The following is a 17,876-nucleotide window of genomic DNA, read 5'->3' as shown; positions in this document are numbered from 1 at the left end:
GGATAGGAACAGCTCCTGATTTTCACTACCTATTGTAAAACAAATGCATCTTAATTTAGTGCCTCATTAACCCAGCTCTAATTTTATTATGTCTCCGTGTCCTGATCCTCCCACCAAAAGAAATGTTTCCTCTAAATCCACCCTTCCAAATTCCCTTTTATTTAAACAGTCTGATCAGATAATTCCTCAACCTTTGATGAAATCTAAACCAAGTTATGCACCCTGTCCGCATACATTTTTCCTTGAAGTCCGTGCTATTGTTTTGGTGAATCTGCGTTGTGCTCCACTCCAAGACAAATATAACTTATGCAGTTCAGTCCCCCAAAATGAATGCAATACTACAAGCAGGTCTTAACCAAGGATCTGTGTGACTGAAGGTTCACTGTGTCAGTTTTGTATTCCAACCATTTTATTTGACTTTTGGAGTTCTTTTCGTAGGAGTTCACTAGCTTCTTGTAATCTTTGTGCATGGCATCATCATCATAGAATTCCTACAGTGCAGAAAGAGGCCATTTGCTCCTCTGCATCTCGTCGGTCATGAAAAATATATTTTGACTCGTCTTCCTCCAATCTAAAATGGATGGCTTCTTATTTCCCCACATTGATCTTCATCTGCTGTAGTTTGTCCACTCACTTAGACTGTCTCTATCTCATTTTAACATTCTGTGGCTATCCAGACAACTTACGTGTCATGTGAGAATTTGTACACTACTCTCTTCATTACCTCATTCAATATAAATTTCCTAGATTTTAGAAGATTGACAAATATTAAAAATAAAATTCTCACAGGTTGGAGAGGGTATTTAGTGTAATAGTGCTTTGAGATTGCACCTATTGTTCACTTGACATTGCCCTACAGAATTGTGCCAGTCGAGAGAATCTGCAAGCAGGAGCACAGAGTACAAAGAAACTCTTTTAATAGAAGTAGCCATGTTACTGATGCACATTTAGTTCTTGTCTGTCTCTGGCTGTTTCTAGTCCCAAGAACCTCATGGGGTACATACTGGGAGGTTGTTCCTCCTGGTTGGGAGTTTAAAGCTAAGAATTATAGGGTTGAAATTTTCTTTAGTTTGGAATGGGCGAGCCAAGCATTTCCTGACATTGTGCTCTCAACTTTGGAAAGTCAAGATGTGGAGATGCCGGCGTTGGACTGGGGTGAGCACAGTAAGACGTTTTACAACACCAGGTTAAAGTCCAACAGGTTTGTTTCGATGTCACTAGCTTTCGGAGCGCTGCTCCTTGCTCAGGTGAATGAAGAGGTATGTTCCAGAAACATATATATAGACATATTCAAAGATGCCAGACAATGCTTGGAATGCGAGCATTAGCAGGTGATTAAATCTTTACAGATCCAGAGGTGGGGTAACCCCAGGTTAAAGAGGTGTGAATTGTGTCAAGCCAGGACAGTTGGTAGGATTTCGCAGGCCAGATAGTGGGGGATGAATGTAATGCGACATGAATCCCAGGTCCCGGTTGAGGCCGCACTCATGTGTGCGGAACTTGGCTATAAGCTTCTGCTCGGCGATTCTGCGTTGTCGCGCGTCCTGAAGTCAACCCATTGATCCAGAGTTCAAGGGCTGAATTCTCCGATTTTGAAACTCTGCTGACACCGGCGTCAAATCGATGGAGTTTCACGCTCCATGGCGGACTCGGACGGTGGAGCCAGACCCAAGAAAGAGACCCTCCGATCAGCCACGCGCCCGACCCTCAAACCCTGCACAAACATTTCCCGGCCGCCTATAAGGCGTCCCCCTCGCCTCCGATCCGCCCGTCCCCAACCACGCGAGTATCTCGACCGGCTGGAGCACATTAGTTCCACGCCGTCGGGACTTCGGCCAGTCGGGGGCGGAGGATTGCTCAGCGGGCCTCTGGCAATGGTCCAAGGCAGTGCGGCGTATTCCCTGAGCACGCCGCTTTTCGGGACCCACAGAATCGGTGAACCAATTTCTTGCGGGAACATCAATTCTCTCCCCCCCCCCCCCCCTCCCGCCCCACGCCCCCCCCCCCCCCCCCCGCCCCCAACGCCGGCCGCGATTTCGGTGCAAGGGTGCGGAGAATCCAGCCCCTAGTCTCTGAGCATCTGGTGTGGGCTGTAGCCTGGACCATCATTTCCCAGAGCAAGCCTGAGGTAGAAGCAAAGGTAGCCAAGTGCTGAGGCCAACAGGTAAGAAGACCGGCCTCCATTTATTGGTGCATTCACCCAGCTCTGTTCATCATGGTTAGGCCCCTTCACCTTCACTCCTTATCTGTACTCAACCCTCCCCCCCCCCCCCACCTACTTCTATGCCTCCTCCATTCTCCATGCCCCAATGCCTCATCTGTACCCACAATGACCCTCCAGGCCTCCATATCCCTTCCGTAGCCCTAATATCTTTCATTCCATTCATGTATCCTCCATGCCAACTCACCCACTATCCACTACATGCAACACCTATGAGCCATTTATATCACCAGGACGTCTTTGAAATGTTCATGGAACAAAATCAGGTACTCAAAAGCCCCTTGAATAAAATGGCTCAATTACAAGCTCATAAAACACAGGCATTCATACTCCCATTGAGAGAAACCTTTAACTAAAATAGTGCTAACAGGTAAAAATATTGGACCCCATCTTGATGCATGTAACTAACGATGAGGGTGGTCTGTGCTGGCTGTTCACAAAGTTGACACGCTGTCTGCATTACAGTGAACAAGAGTGCGATAGTCACACATCACCATTTCCACCATGGTTTACAGCAGCCATCCAATTGAATCCCCATTGTAATTAATCAAGTTTAGACTTGCTAGCATGTGATTACAAGAACAACAACTTGCATTTATATGACATTTTTAACATGGCAAAATGTTCCAAGGTGGTCGAGACAAAACATGGGTTGGGGAATTAATGATCAGAGTCATGATTAATTTATATCCATCTTGTCCCAGCAAAATCAGAGTAAATAAACTTCTGGTCTTAAAATATGTCTCAGAAAAAACCTTATAGAAGTTGTCATGAACGTATAGTTGTGATATTATAGATTTTGGGGTAAAAGTTAATCTTCCTTTTTAAATGGACACAAGAAGCCTTTAAAATGGCTCCAAATTCTCACCTGACCTTTTCAACTGCAATGTGGTTAAGCTTCCAGAAATCTTTAAGTGGTTGCAGCCAGACATACACAGACATGAAAAGACTTTTGAAATTCAATGACTCCTAAAACAGACATCTGACAAGGGGACCTCCGATCACTTTATGGGATTACCACTTGTCTTATTAAGAAGATGACTTGGCGTTTTGTCTAGCTAGATGACATGATAGCAGCCATTGAATATTTTTGAACTGAAGAAGACAAGCTACGAACAGCCATTTGGTGTGCAGAACCACAGGAAGAATTCTGTGAAACAACCTCAGGAGAGCTTTTGGCCAAGGGAGGACAAAGAGGGAGATTTTTGAGAAATTAACTGCTGTTTCTTCTGTAAAAGTCCACAAAATATATAAGTGCCTGTAATGTCTCAGACAAGCAATCACTCTAGTCGCAATGTCTGTCGAGCGAAAAGTTTGGTTTTATTCAGGTTACGAGACACTCCTCCTACTCCCCGGCTGGGGTATTTCCCAGCAGTCTCGGAAAAGGGGGATTAGCCCCCACCCCCTCATCTGGGTAGAGGGCATTCAGGTGAGGCCACAGGGACTCTGATGTTGCTGTTCCCTGGGCCTCCTGTAGGGTTATAACACCCCCACCACCCCCCCCCAGTCTAATACATTGTCCATCTCGATGGAAGGGGGAAATCCTTTGCCCTTTTCGGCAAGGGCTGATTATCTGGTGCCCGCCATTCCAGACCCGGAGGAGAGTAACAGACTGGGGAGCGTCGGTTCTTGGTCAAACGTCTGGGTGGTTCCTCAGCTTTTTATGTGTCGATTTATGTGGGCAAATACTCCCATGTCCGACTCCTGGTTGGACTGGTCGATCACCCCCATTTTGGAGTCCAAGGTCCAGTCGTCCTGCTGGGTACCACCGGCAACTGCTCCGGAGAAGCATTGTGCTGGTCAAGGAGACACAGCCTGAGTGAGTGAGACACAGACAGAGTGAGAATTTGGTAATTTGGTGCAGTGAGGTAACCAGGAAAGGTAAGTGGTTAATCTAATTTTGGTGTTTTTCAGTTAAAAGTGCAGTGTAGATTAGTGTCTGATTGGCTGAAGCTGCCCCCACCCTAATTGCTGAGAGGCAGTTATCTGGCAGTCACCTGAGGCCTGTTAAGGGGCACAAAGGTACACATTGTTTTCTTTTCTTTGAAGTTTTAGTGTGAGTCATCCTAAAGTCTGTATAAAAGACAGATAGAATGCGCACTTAGTAAGCATTGCGCTGGTCAAGGAGACACAGCCTGAGTGAGTGAGACGCAGACAGAGTGAGAATTTGGTAATTTGCTGCAGTGAGGTAACCAGGAAAGGTAAGTGGTTAATCTAATTTTGTTGTTTTTCAGTTAAAAGTGCAGTGTAGATTAGTGTCTGATTGGCTGAAGCTGCCCCCACCCTAATTGCTGAGAGGCAGTTATCTGGCAGTCACCTGAGGCCTGTTAAGGGGCACAAAGGTACACATTGTATTCTTCTCTTTGAAGTTTTAGTGTGAGTCATCCTAAGTCTGTATAAAAGACAGACAGAAAGCGCACTTAGTAAGCATTGCACTGGTCAAGGAGACACAGCCTGAGTGAGTGAGACACAGACAGAGTGAGAATTTGGTAATTTGGTGCAGTGAGGTAATTCGGTGAAGAGTGGGAGAAGGTGCTTTTTCCCCGACTGTTTTGTTCTCTCTCTTTCTCCGGGCCTAATTTCGGGAGCTGTTCGGAGGAGGAGGAGGAGTCTCTGTGAGTAAAAAAACCTAACGGTAACTTTGTTTTCCAGTTTTTTCCCCCCAAAAGTGACGTCAGAGGGAAGCTGTGATCTGATTGGTCGATAGCAAATCTGCCCCAAATTTAAAAAAAGCACAGCTAAACTCGTAAACTTAAATTAAACTAATTAATTAATTAGTGATGGCTGGTCAGGTGATGTGCTTGAGCTGCTTGATGTGGGAGCTGGCAGATCCCATCGCGAGCTGCAGCGACATCTGCAGTAAATGTTGGCTGCTCGAAGAGCTCCGGCTCAGAGTTGATGAGCTGGAGTCTGAGCTTCAAACACTGAGGCACATCCGGGAGGGAGAGACTTACCTGGACACTGTGTTTCAGGAGGCAGTGACACCTGTCAGAGTAAGTCGTTTAAATCCTGCCAGTGGCCAGGGACAGCAGGGTGTGACTGCAAGTCAGGCAGGTAAAGGGAACCAGCAGTCAGGAACTCAGGAGCCTCAGCCCTTGACCCTGTCCAACAGGTATGAGGCACTTGCTCCCTGTTTGGATGGCGGACAGGGCTGCAGGAAGGATGAGTCAGCTGACCAAGGCACCATGGTTCAGCAGGCCATTCAAGGGGAGGGAGTAAATAGGCAAGTTATAGTTGTAGGGGATTCTATTGTCAGGGGGATAGATAGTATCCTTTGTGAGCAGGATAAAGAGTCCCGCATGGTATGTTGCCTGCCCGGTGCTAGGGTGCGGGACATCTCTGACCGGCTTGAAAGGATACTGGAGAGGGAGGGGGAGGATCCAGTTGTTGTGGTCCATGTCGGTACCAACAACATAGGCAAGTCTAGAAAAGAGGACCTGTTTAGAGATTATAAAGAGCTAGGATTCAAATTAAAAAACAGATCCTCAAGGGTCATAATCTCCGGATTACTGCCCGAGCCACGTGCAAATTGGCATAGGGAGGCAAGAATAAGGGAAGTTAACACGTGGCTGAAAGAATGGTGTGGGAAAGAGGGGTTCTTTTTCATGGGACACTGGCATCAGTTTTGGGACAGGGGGGACCTATACCGTTGGGATGGTCTCCACCTGAACCGAGCTGGGACCAGTGTTCTGGCGAAAAGAGTAAATAAGGTGGTCGATAGGACTTTAAACTAGAGATTGGGGGGGGGGAAGGGAAAGTCAGGGAACCAAGAGGTGAAGTAATCAGTGGGAAGAGTAGCTGCTTAGGAATACAAAAAAGCACGAAAAGACAAAACTCAGGTGAGGTTACGTTAGTCCCAATCCCACAAAATATGACACAGTGTATGGAAAGGCTCAGTAAACCAAGGTCCACCACACTAAGAAAACAAAAAGGGACGGTCAATAGAGAATTAAAGGTGCTATATTTAAATGCGCGCAGTGTACGGAACAAGGTAGATGAGCTTGTGGCCCAGATTGTGACTGGCAGGTATGATGTGGTAGGCATCACAGAGACGTGGTTGCAGGGGGTTCAGGACTGGCATTTAAATATCCAGGGATTCACAACCTATCGAAAAGACAGAGAGGTGGGCAGAGGTGGCAGGGTTGCCTTGTTAATTAGGAATGAAATTAAATCAATAGCAGTAAACGACATAGGGTCAGATGATGTGGAGTCTGTGTGGGTAGAGTTGAGGAACCACAAAGGCAAAAAAACCATAATGGGAGTTATGTACAGGCCTCCTAACAGTGGTCAGGACCGGGGGCACAAAATGCACCACGACATAGAAAGTGCATGTCAGAAAGGCAAGGTTACAGTGATCATGGGGGACTTCAATATGCAGGTGGACTGGGTAAATAATGCTGCCAGTGGACCCAAGGAAAGGGAATTCATTGAATGTTTACAGGAGGGCTTTTTGGAACAGCTTGTGATGGAGCCCACGAGTGAACAGGCCATTCTGGACTTAGTGTTATGTAATGAGCCAGACTTGATTAAAGATCTTAAAGTAAGGGAACACTTAGGAGGCAGTGATCATAATATGGTAGAATTCAATCTCCAATTTGAAAGAAAGAAGGTAGAATCAGATGTAAAGGTGTTACAGTTAAATAAAGGTAACTACAGGGGCATGAGGGAGGAACTGACGAAAATCGACTGGGAGCAGAGCCTAGTGGGAAAGACAGTAGAACAGCAATGGCAGGAGTTTCTGGGAGTAATTGAGGACACAGTACAGGGGTTCATCCCAAAGAAAAGAAAGGTTATCAGAGGGGAGATTAGGCAGCCTTGGCTGACAAAGGAAGTTAGGGAATGCATCAAAGCAAAAGAGAAAGCCTACAATGTGGCAAAGAGTAGTGGGAAGTCAGAAGATTGGGAAGGCTACAAAAACAAACAGAGGATAACAAAGAGAGAAATAAGGAAAGAGAGGAGCAATGATGAAGGTAGGCTAGCCAGTAACATTAGGAATGATAGTAAAAGTTTCTTTCAATACATTAAAAACAAACGGGAGGCAAAAGTAGATATTGGGCCACTCCAAAATGACGTTGGTAATCTAGTGATGGGAGACAAGGAAATAGCTGAGGAACTAAATAAGTACTTTGCGTCAGTCTTCACAGTAGAAGATATGCGTAATATCCCAACAATTCAGGAGAGTCAGGGGGCAGAGTTGAATATGGTAGCCATCACAAAGGGGAAAGTACTAGAGAAACTAAGAGGTCTAAAAATTGATAACTCTCCAGGCACAGATGGGCTACATCCTAGAGTTCTAAAGGAGATAGCTGAAGAAATAGTGGAGGCGTTAGTTATGATCTTTCAAAAGTCACTGGAGTCAGGGAAAGTCCCAGAGGATTGGAAAATCGCTGTTGTAACCCCCTTGTTCAAGAAGGGAACAAGGAAAAAGATGGAAAATTATAGGCCAATTAGCCTAACCTCGGTTGTTGGCAAGATTCTAGAATCCATTGTTAAGGATGAGATTTCTAAATTCTTGGAAGTGCAGGGTTGGATTAGGACAAGTCAGCATGGATTTAGTAAGGGGAGGTCGTGCCTGACAAACCTGTTAGAGTTCTTTGAAGAGATAACAAATAGGTTAGACCAAGGAGAGCCAATGGATGTTATCTATCTTGACTTCCAAAAGGCCTTTGATAAGGTGCCTCACGGGAGACTGTTGAGTAAAATAAGGGCCCATGGTATTCGAGGCAAGGTACTAACATGGATTGATGATTGACTGTCAGGCAGAAGGCAGAGAGTTGGGATAAAAGGTTCTTTTTCGGAATGGCAACCGGTGACGAGTGGTGTCCCGCAGGGTTCAGTGTTGGGCCACAGCTGTTCTCTCTCTATATTAACGATCTAGGTGACGGGACTGGGGGCATTCTGGCTAAGTTTGCCGATGATACAAAGATAGGTGGAGGGGCAGGTAGTATGGAGGAGGTGGGGAGGCTGCAGAAAGATTTAGACAGTTTAGGAGAGTGGTCCAAGAAATGGCTGATGAAATTCAACGTGGGCAAGTGCGAGGTCTTGCACTTTGGAAAAAAGAATAGAGGCATGGACTATTTTCTAAACGGTGACAAAATTCATAATGCTGAAGTGCAAAGGGACTTGGGAGTCCTAGTCCAAGATTCTCTAAAGGTAAACTTGCAGGTTGAGTCCGTAATTAAGAAAGCAAATGCAATGTTGTCATTTATCTCAAGAGGCTTGGAATATAAAAGCAGGGATGTACTTCTGAAGCTTTATAAAGCATTAGTTAGGCCCCAATTAGAATACTGTGAGCAATTTTGGGCCCCACACCTCAGGAAGGACATACTGGCACTGGAGTGGGTCCAGCGGAGAGTCACATGGATGATCCCAGGAATGGTAGGCCTAACATACGGTGAACGTCTGAGGATCCTGGGATTATATTCATTGGAGTTTAGGAGGTTGAGGGGAGATCTAATAGAAACTTACAAGATAATGAATGGCTTAGATAGGGTGGACGTAGGGAAGTTGTTTCCATTAGCAGGGGAGACTAGGACCCGGGGGCACAGCCTTAGAATAAAAGGGAGTCACTTTAGAACAGAGATGAGGAGAAATTTCTTCGGCCAGAGAGTGGTGGGTCTGTGGAATTCATTGCCACAGAGGGCGATGGAGGCCGGGACGTTGCGTGTCTTTAAGACAGAAGTTGATAAATTCTTGATTTCTCGAGGAATTAAGGGCTATGGAGAGAGAGCGGGTAAATGGAGTTGAAATCAGCCATGATTGAATGGTGGAGTGGACTCGATAGGCCAAATGGCCTTACTTCCGCTCCTATGTCTTATGGTCTTATGGAGGGAGGGGCACCACTGGTCCGGGATCCGTGGTCAGTCCTCGGGTAAGTGTTCCAACTGGTGGACAGTCCAATGATGCTGTAACAGGCACTGGAACCTGCTTGTATCATGGTAATAACAATGGCCTTGAGACATTGGACTGGGCCATGTGGGTAAAAGAAGTGTGCAGAGATTCCAGTCTGTCACAGAGCCATCAACATTTCTACGCTAATAAACAGGACAGATGTATTAAATCAAAAGCAAAACTTTCAGATACACCAGTCAGGCAACAGGGCATAGGTTTGTAAAGGCAAGTTCGGAACAGAAACATTTATTTACACAGAGGGTGATTAAGATCGGGAATGGTTCAACAGGAAGGGTGCTTGAGGTCAGGATGCTGGAAGCATTCAGGAAATAGTTTGATGTGATATTAGAGAGAGATGGTCGTGTTGATATTCTGGAAGAGTGAGATCAAAAGGGCTGGTGCTTTTTTTACATTGCATACTATCTTGTGAATTGATCACAATCTGAACCAAATACCATAGTTTCCCGGTATCATCTTCACCATGACCTAACTGAACAGTAGATTGTCCTCAAAAATATGCATATCCAGTACTCATTTGTCCCTTTGAAAAGCAGAAAATGAATCGTCATGATTTAAAGCCTGAATGATTAGAATCAGGGATTAAATTTCACCACAGTCCTCAGGCTGTCAAAATATTAGTCAGAGCTTCAAATGTTAGATGCTCTGTGTGTTGCCTGTTTTTATACAATGCCAGTGGTGTGCTAGTGATGTGATGTCACATCTTCTGAACTGCAACAAAACTGAGCAAATTCTTGCCATAGCAACAGAGTGCATTGACCCACATGATCACTGAACTGTGTTGGGTCCTACTCCCCCTCTGCCAGATGTTAAATATCTGTGTGAAATCATTCTTTCAATATAATGAAAGCATTGACATTTCTCATCACTTTCATTCTTCCATCAATTAAGGACAATAAGGTCTTAGGAAGGCCTTAGGCCTTCACTCACATGAGGAGTGAAATGTTAATTATGCAACTTGTGGGGCAGAAATAATAAATTGGTGGTGTTTTTTTCAATTGTGTTTGTGTCACTGCCAGTTATTCACATTTCCAGGTATGCCTGATCTTTAATAAAAAGCAACATACTGTGGATGCTGGAAATCTGAAATAAAAACAGAAAATGCTCGATAAACTTATAGGTCTGGCAGCATATATGGAGAGAGAAGATGATTCGGCCCATCGAGTCTGCACCAACCCTCTGAAATAGCACCTACCAAGGTCCACTTCACCGCCTATTCCCGTGACCCCATCCAGGGCGGCACGGTAGCACAGTGGGTAGCACAGTTGCTTCACAGCTCCAGAATTGCAGGTTCGATTCTCGGCTTGGGTCACTGTCTGTGCGGAGTCTACACGTTCTCCCTGTGTCTGCGTGAGTTTCCTCCGGGTGATCCCGTTTCCTCCCCACAAGTCCCGAAAGACATGCTGTAAGGTGAATTGGATATTCTGAATTCTCCCTCTGTGTACCCGAACAGGCGTCGGAATATGGAGACGAGAGGCTTTTCACAGTAACTTCATTGCAGTATTAATGTAAGCCTACTTGTGACAGTAAGGATTATTATTATTATTACCTAACCTGCACATCTTGGATTGTGGGAGGAAATCGGAGCATCCAGAGGAAACCCACGCAGACACGGGGAGAATGTGCAAACTCTACACAGACAGTCACCCAAGGCTGGAATTGAACCCAGGTCCCTGACACTGATGCAGCAGTGCTAACCACTGTGCCATCGTGCTACCCAGAAGGGACATATGGAATCGAGAGTTAACTTTTTTTCTCTCTCCACCGATGCTGCCAGACCTGCTGAGCTATCCAGCATGTTCTGTTTTTGTGCCTGATTTTTATATTGGTAATGCTGAAAAGGTGATGTGTGCTGCCTACTGACAAACCATCACGAATGGTGCCGACAACTGGCTGCTCAAAGATGGTAGACATCATCCTTGCAAGATTGCTCTCCTGATTTTTCTTGGCTCCTGCTGGCAGATGCTGAAGTACTGTTCAGTGGATCTAGAATTCAGAGCCATTAGTGGAAGGTGTTGTCAATAGTGCTATCAAGTGGCACTCACACAGAACTCATTGAACACTTCTGAAATATTGGCAGTTATCTTTCTCAAAAGTTCACTATCAAAGAGGAGATCTAGTGCAGAAGGAACTGTGACGGCACAACTTCCAAAAAATTGCACCACCAGGCCTTCAACAATAAGGATCTCCATAAGATAACAAGGCGTTAGTCTACATTGCTATTGTTGTCACCATCCTTTCATATGACAGTGAGACTTGGGTCACCTACCAGAGGTACGCCTTAGTGCGAGAGGATTTCCACCAGTGGTGCCTCCACAGGATTCTCAATATCAAGTGGGAAGACAGGTGAACAAACTCCAGTATCTTCTTTGAAGACAATTTCTCCAGCATTGCAACCATGATCATACAAAATCAGCTCCACTAATCTGAACGCAGCATCTGCACAACAAATAATCTGCATCCAAAGCAGACCCTCGATTCATGACTTGGGGATGATGTGTGGGGTGGGATTCTCTCAGCCCGGAGCCGGGCAGAGAATCCCCGCGACCGGTGTGAATCGCGCTATGCCACCCCGCAGAGCGGAGAATCGGCGGCATTGGCGCCTGCGTGGTTGGCGCAGCCCCGGTCGGGGGCCACTCTACGTTGCTGGCCCGCCGATTCTCGGCCCGGGGTGGGCCGAGCGGCTGTCGTAAAAACGCCGAGTCCCACCAGCGCCATCCACACCTGCTCTCAGCCAGCAGGAACTCGGCGTGGTAGGGTCGGGGGGCGGCCTGTGGGGGGGGGGGGGGGGGTCCGACCCTGAGGGGGGCCTCCGATGTGGCCTGGCCTGCGATCGGGGCCTCTCTTGGTGGCGGCCTCCTTTCCTCTTCGCCGGCCCCTGTAGTCCTGCGCCATGTTGCGTCGGGGCCGGCATGTTGAAGAAAGCCACTGCGCATGCACACGTTGGCGCCGGTGCCACTGCGCATGCGCGGAACCCGCGGCGCCCAGTTCATGCCGGGATCAGCAGCTGGAGTGGCGTGAACTGCTCCAGTGCCATGCTGGCCCCTGTAGGGGCCTGAATTGCTGATCCTGAGGCCTGTTGACATCATCGGCGTCAACACTTAGCCTCAGGATCACAGAACCCCGCCCCTGATCTCAAGGACAGAGAAATGTTTCAAGGAAACTCTGAAGCCATCATAAAACTTGCCATGCTCCTTTGACAGAACTTTTCAAACCTCTATCACCTAGAAGAACAAGGACAGTAGATGTTTGAGAACACCAGTACTCGCAAGTTCCTCTCCAAGGCCCATACCATCCTGACTATCGTCCTTCCTTCATTATGACTGGGTTGAAAAGTTCTGTCAAAGTAGTATTGGCAAGTTTGGTGATACATCTTGACAACAGTGCACACTACTGTAATTGTGTTCAGGTGGTGGAGGGAGTGTTTTTTTTTAAAGTGATGTATGGGGTGCCAATCAAGTTGGGTAATTTGACCTCGATGGTGTGGAGCTTCTTCAGTGTGTTGGAGCTGCACTCAAGCAGTCAAGTGGAGAATATTCCATGACACTCCTGATTATGCCTTGTGGAAGGCAGACATGTTTTGGGGAGACAGAAGGTGAGTTACTTGCAACAGAATTCCCACGCTTTGACCTGCTTTGTAGCCACAGTATTTGTATGGTTAGTCCAGTTAAGTTTCTGGTCAATAGTAAACCCAAGTATCTTGATTCAGCAATAGTGGATGCGTGTGTTTCCTCCGGGTGCTCCGGTTTCCTCCCACAAGTCCCGAAAGACGTGCTGTTAGGTAATTTGGACATTTTGAATGCTCCCTCAGTCTATCTGAACAGGCGCCGGAATGTGGCGACTAGGGGCTTTTCACAGTAACTTAATTCAATGTAAGCCTACTTGTGACAATAAAGATTATTATTATTAAATTCTGGAACTCTCTTTATAACAGCACTGTGGGTATATCTACACCAGATGGACTGCAATGGTTCAGGAAAGCAGTTCACCACCACCTTCTTCAGGGCAATTAAAGAGGAGCAATGAAATCTGGCCTTCTCACTGATGCTCACATGCATTGAAAGAATAGAAGAAAATCAAAATCGAAGCAAAGTTTTACCCAACGACATTCTTTATTGCCCAAATGTTATTTGTCAATATATAAGTTCTAAGGTCACTATTGTGATTCGATTAGTAACCTATTGATTAATTATCGCACATGTTTTCTCCAATGTCTGTAACATAAAGGTAGGCCAATATATATAGCTTTGTGGAAAATTACAAAGGGTAGATTTGAAATTAATGTTTCTTCTAATCATGTACCATGAGCTATCATTTCCTTCCATCCACTAATGTGCTGTGAGTATAATGCAAATTAAGGAAAACATATCCCAGCGATGTGAACTAAGATACTTGTTTTCAAGATTAATTAGACTGACCTGAATATCAGTGGAATCCAAATAAATGGCTACAAGCCCCTGAGGTTGATATACAAAGATAAGTTCACCCCCAATAAATTGATGATTTAAAAAAAAATATTTCCATGTAAAATAAAGATTCTGTGTAACACCAAACAATATGAAAATTGTTTTACTATTCCTACCTTGTAGGAAACAACAATGTGCAATAATAGGGTGGATTTTCCATTGCCCTTTGCCAGTATCGTGATTCCTAATGGAGTGGAGAATGGAGCATCAAGAGAAAAATGGATTTGGCGTCCTTTTGATGCTCTGATTCCCCGCCAGAGGCATGGGCGCGCTTTCCGTCCCGTGCTGGTGCTGGTGGGAGAATGCAAATTGGTGATTTGTATCCATTTCCATTTCACTAATGGGCTTGAAGCCCAAGTCACCCCAACCCCCATTATCCACCAACCCCCAAAGCTGAAAGTCCTCCGGACAGGTTTTGGTGCAAGCTTGCCCAAGCGTAGCCCTGACATGCTGGACCCCGCAGTGTCTCACAGAGGTCAGTGCACAACCGAGGTGACCCCCAAAGTCCATCGGAAAGCCCCCCTCCCACCACACTGCAAATTCTGCGCCCCCCCCCGTTGACAAGTAGGGACATCCTTTCCCCATCATGTGAATAACGGGTCACCCCTCTCCCCCCCCCCCTCCCCCCCACAGCAGGCATGCATGAGGGTGACCCAAACCCCCCACCATTGACAACCCCCCTGCCTCCCATGTCAGTGGTAGGGAAACTAGTGGAGAAAATTCTGAAGGAGGGAATCTATCTCCACTTGGAGAGGCAAGATTTGATCAGGAATAGTCAGCATGGCTTTGTCAAAGAGAGGTCACACCTAACAAATTTCATTGAATTTTTTGAACATTTGACCAGGTGTGTAGATGAGGGTAGTGCAGTTGATGCAGCTTACATGGATTTCAGCAAAGCCTTTGACAGCGTCCCACATGAAAGATTTATAACAAAGGCAAATGACATGGGATGTAGGGTAACTTGATAGGGTGGATTCAAAATTAGCTTAGCTGTAGGAGACAGAGGGTGATGGGTTATGGGGATAGGGTGGAGGTGTGGGCTTAGGTCGGGTGCTCTTTCAGGGGCGGGAAAGACTCGATGGGTTGAATGGCCTCCTTCTGCACCGTAAATTCTATGATTCTATGACAGACAGCTGCATTAGTGAGTGGAAGTCAGTGTCCAGTGGCGTAGCACAGGGATCTGTGCTGGGTCCCCTATTCTTTGCCATTTATATAAATGACATAGAAGACTATGTGGGGGAAGACTATGTAGGGGTAGGATCAGTAAGTTTGCGGATTAAACAAAGATTGGCCGGGAGGGTTAGCAGTGGGGTTGAGTGTCTTGGTTACAGGAATATATAGACAGGATGGTCAAATGGGCAGAAAAGTGGCAGATGGAATTTAACCCTGAAAATTGTGAGGTGATACACTCTGGAAGGAGTAATGTGATAAGGAAGTATTCAATGAATGGCCTGACACTGGGAAGTTCTGAGGAACAAAGGGCCCTTGGAGTGTTTGTCCATAGATCTCTGAAGGCAGAACGGCAGGTTAATAGGGTGGTGATAAAGGTATATGGTACATTTGTCTTTATCAATTGAGGCATAGATTACAAAAGCAGGGTCCTCACTTTGGAGTTGTATCGGACTCTGGTGAGGCCACAGCTGGAGTAGTGTGTGCAATGCTAGTCGCCACATTAACGGATGAGGCTGGAGGGGGTGCAGAGGTGATTCACCAGGGATGTTGCCTGGGATGGAACATTTAAGTTATGAAGAGAGGTTGGATAGGCTTGGGCTGTTTTCTCTGGAGCAGAGAAGACTGAGGGGTGACCTGATTGAGGTATAAAGATTATGAGGGGCATGGACAGGGTGGATAGGGAGCTGCCGTTCCTCTTAGCTGAAGTGTCAGTTACGAGGGGACACAACTTCAAGGTGGGGGCAGTAGGTTCAAAGGGATTTGAGGAAAAATGTTTTATCCAGAGGGAGTTGATAGTATGGAATGCACTGCCTGGGAGAGTGGTAGAGGCGGGTTGCTTTACATCCTTTAAAAAGTACCTTGATGAGCACTTGGCACATCATAACATTCAAGGCTATGGGCCAAGTGGTGGCAAATGGGATTAGGTAGGCAGGGCAGGTGATTTTCATGCGGCGGTGCAGACTCAATGGGCTGACGGGCCTGTTATGCACAGTGTTATTCTGTGATTTTATGATTCCCCATATTCTTTCCACCAAAATGCATCACCTCACACTTCTCCGCATTGAACTTCACCTGTCACCAACTGCCCACTCCACGAACCTGTCTATGTCTTGTGTCATCTACAAACTCTGAAACTGTCCCCTGCACACCAAGATCTCGACCATTAATATATTTTAGGAAAAGCAAGGGTCTCTATAATGACCCCTGGGGAACACCACTACAAACCTTCCTCCAGCTTGAAAAACATCCATTGACCATTACTCTCTACTACCTATTACTCATCTAATTTTATATGCACTTTACTATTGTCCCTTCAGTTGTAACATTCCTCACTGTTATGCGGCACTGTATCGAATGCCTTCTGGACGTCCATGTGCATCACATTAACAGCATTACCTTCATCAACGACTTCTGTTACCTTCTCAAAAAATCTCCAGCAAGATATTTAAACATGATTTCCCCTTTCGAAATCCATGCTGTCTCTTCCTGATCAACCCATATTTTTTCATGTGACTACTAATTTTATCCCGAATAATTGTTTCTGGAAACTTGACCACAATTGATGTTAAACTGACTGGCCTGTAATTGCTGGCGCTATCCTTACACCCTTTTTTGAACAAGGGTATAACATTTGCAATGCTCCAACCCTCTGGCACCTCCCCTGAGTCTAGAGAAGACTGGAAGATATGGCCACGCCCCTTGGAATTTCATTTTCACTTCATTCAATATCCTTGGATGCATTTCATCTGGTCCTGCCAGTACAGACAGAGGCCAGTGATTTGTGCACCTTTTCAGTTCACTGTCTTCCCACTGTGGCAAATATAGCAGAGACTGGCATGCCAGAGTTGGAATCCTGAGCCACATCAGGCGATGCTCAACACAGGGTAGAACTCCATGGTGCAAACCGTTGTCTTACAAGACACATGGCTTAAATGATCCTTCCATCACCACCCAGCAGCACCTCCTGACAAGTTGTTTGTGCATCCTGCCCAAAAGCTCAACAGAGTAAAATCTACCCATTGAACTTTCCTCTCAACTTCAAATAGTGCAGCCACAGACGAATATCACCATATAATAGCGGGGAAAGAAAAGAAAAGGCTGACCATCAACTTCTCAGGTAAACTAGAGGTGGGAAATTAACACAGCACAATCAGCATCACGCACCTCCTGAGGACAAATAAAAGTAAATTGTACAAATGCATCATATGCTTTTATGAAGTTAAAGGGTTGAACATCCTGAACAAAGTTGATGGATAAAGTATTTCCCCTGACATATTAAATATTCAAGAACTCATAGTGAATAAGACAATTTCATCCACAAAATCATTTGAATTCTGTTAAGAAAGATCCCCAAATTTTAGCAGGAACTGTGCCAGCAGAAAAACAAAGTGCAGGACACATGGCGAATAAAAAGCCAGTCCCTTCAAATTAAACTCTCTGCATTGCAGGATCTAAATTATTCAGTGCTGTCAAGTGTTGTAAAAGCCACTGGTAGCATAATACACTGAGATTTCCTTCTCCCCCCACCACGGGCTTTTCTTAACTGTAACCTTCTGACAAAAACACACCTTTTGATTTAGCTTTGCCGACATCAAAGGTAGACGATAACATACACGTTGTTGCATCAAAGGTAGAAAAAACAGAACACCATAGTCCATCTCGTTTTCATCCCAGTAGTGGCATTGTGCAATGATAATGGGGTTGTTGACCAATCGAGGCGATCAAGTTCTCTCAATTAGCCTCCAACAGGCCCAGTTTGCTGTGGGGGCTCTCCTCACCTCCTGCTGTAATGTAGTAATGATTAACATAATCCTCAGGGAAGCAGCATGACGATTGAAACTATCCCTTTAAGGGGCTCTTAATTTATCCCTCCGTTTATTTGATTTGGTTTGATTGTTTGTTGAAAAGATTATAACAGCTGAAACAAAGTTATTGCCAGAACAAGTGAACTTTGGGTTTGCTTTAACATTGAGTTAACAACTTTGTTTAATTAGCAGACAGAAGCATTCTACTTCTGTTTATTAACCCCTTTGTTAACAATAGACACACTGTGCACTTTTAACACAGAATCCATGCTATTTTGAGCATTCTCTGAAATGGTTTAAGTG

At 45.6% G+C, this 17,876-nt stretch overlaps 1 long non-coding RNA gene across 1 annotated transcript in view; it reads right to left on the bottom strand.

Annotated features, from left to right (window-relative positions):
• LOC140409510 (uncharacterized) overlaps nucleotides 1-17,438 on the bottom strand; it is a 95,903-nt gene extending 78,465 nt beyond the window's left edge. The window contains exons 1-2 of the long non-coding RNA XR_011940366.1: nucleotides 17,337-17,438; nucleotides 13,713-13,887 (exon numbers count right to left, since the gene is read on the bottom strand). This is a non-coding gene — a long non-coding RNA (uncharacterized lncRNA). The remainder of the gene's footprint in view (nucleotides 1-13,712; nucleotides 13,888-17,336) is intronic.
• Nucleotides 17,439-17,876: the final 438 nt, after the last annotated feature.

The sequence above is a fragment of the Scyliorhinus torazame genome, chromosome 3 (assembly GCF_047496885.1).
Source record: "Scyliorhinus torazame isolate Kashiwa2021f chromosome 3, sScyTor2.1, whole genome shotgun sequence".
NCBI lineage: Eukaryota > Metazoa > Chordata > Chondrichthyes > Carcharhiniformes > Scyliorhinidae > Scyliorhinus > Scyliorhinus torazame.
The sequence above is the reverse complement of the archived record's forward strand: the minus strand, read 5'-3'. Positions and strand labels throughout refer to the sequence as shown.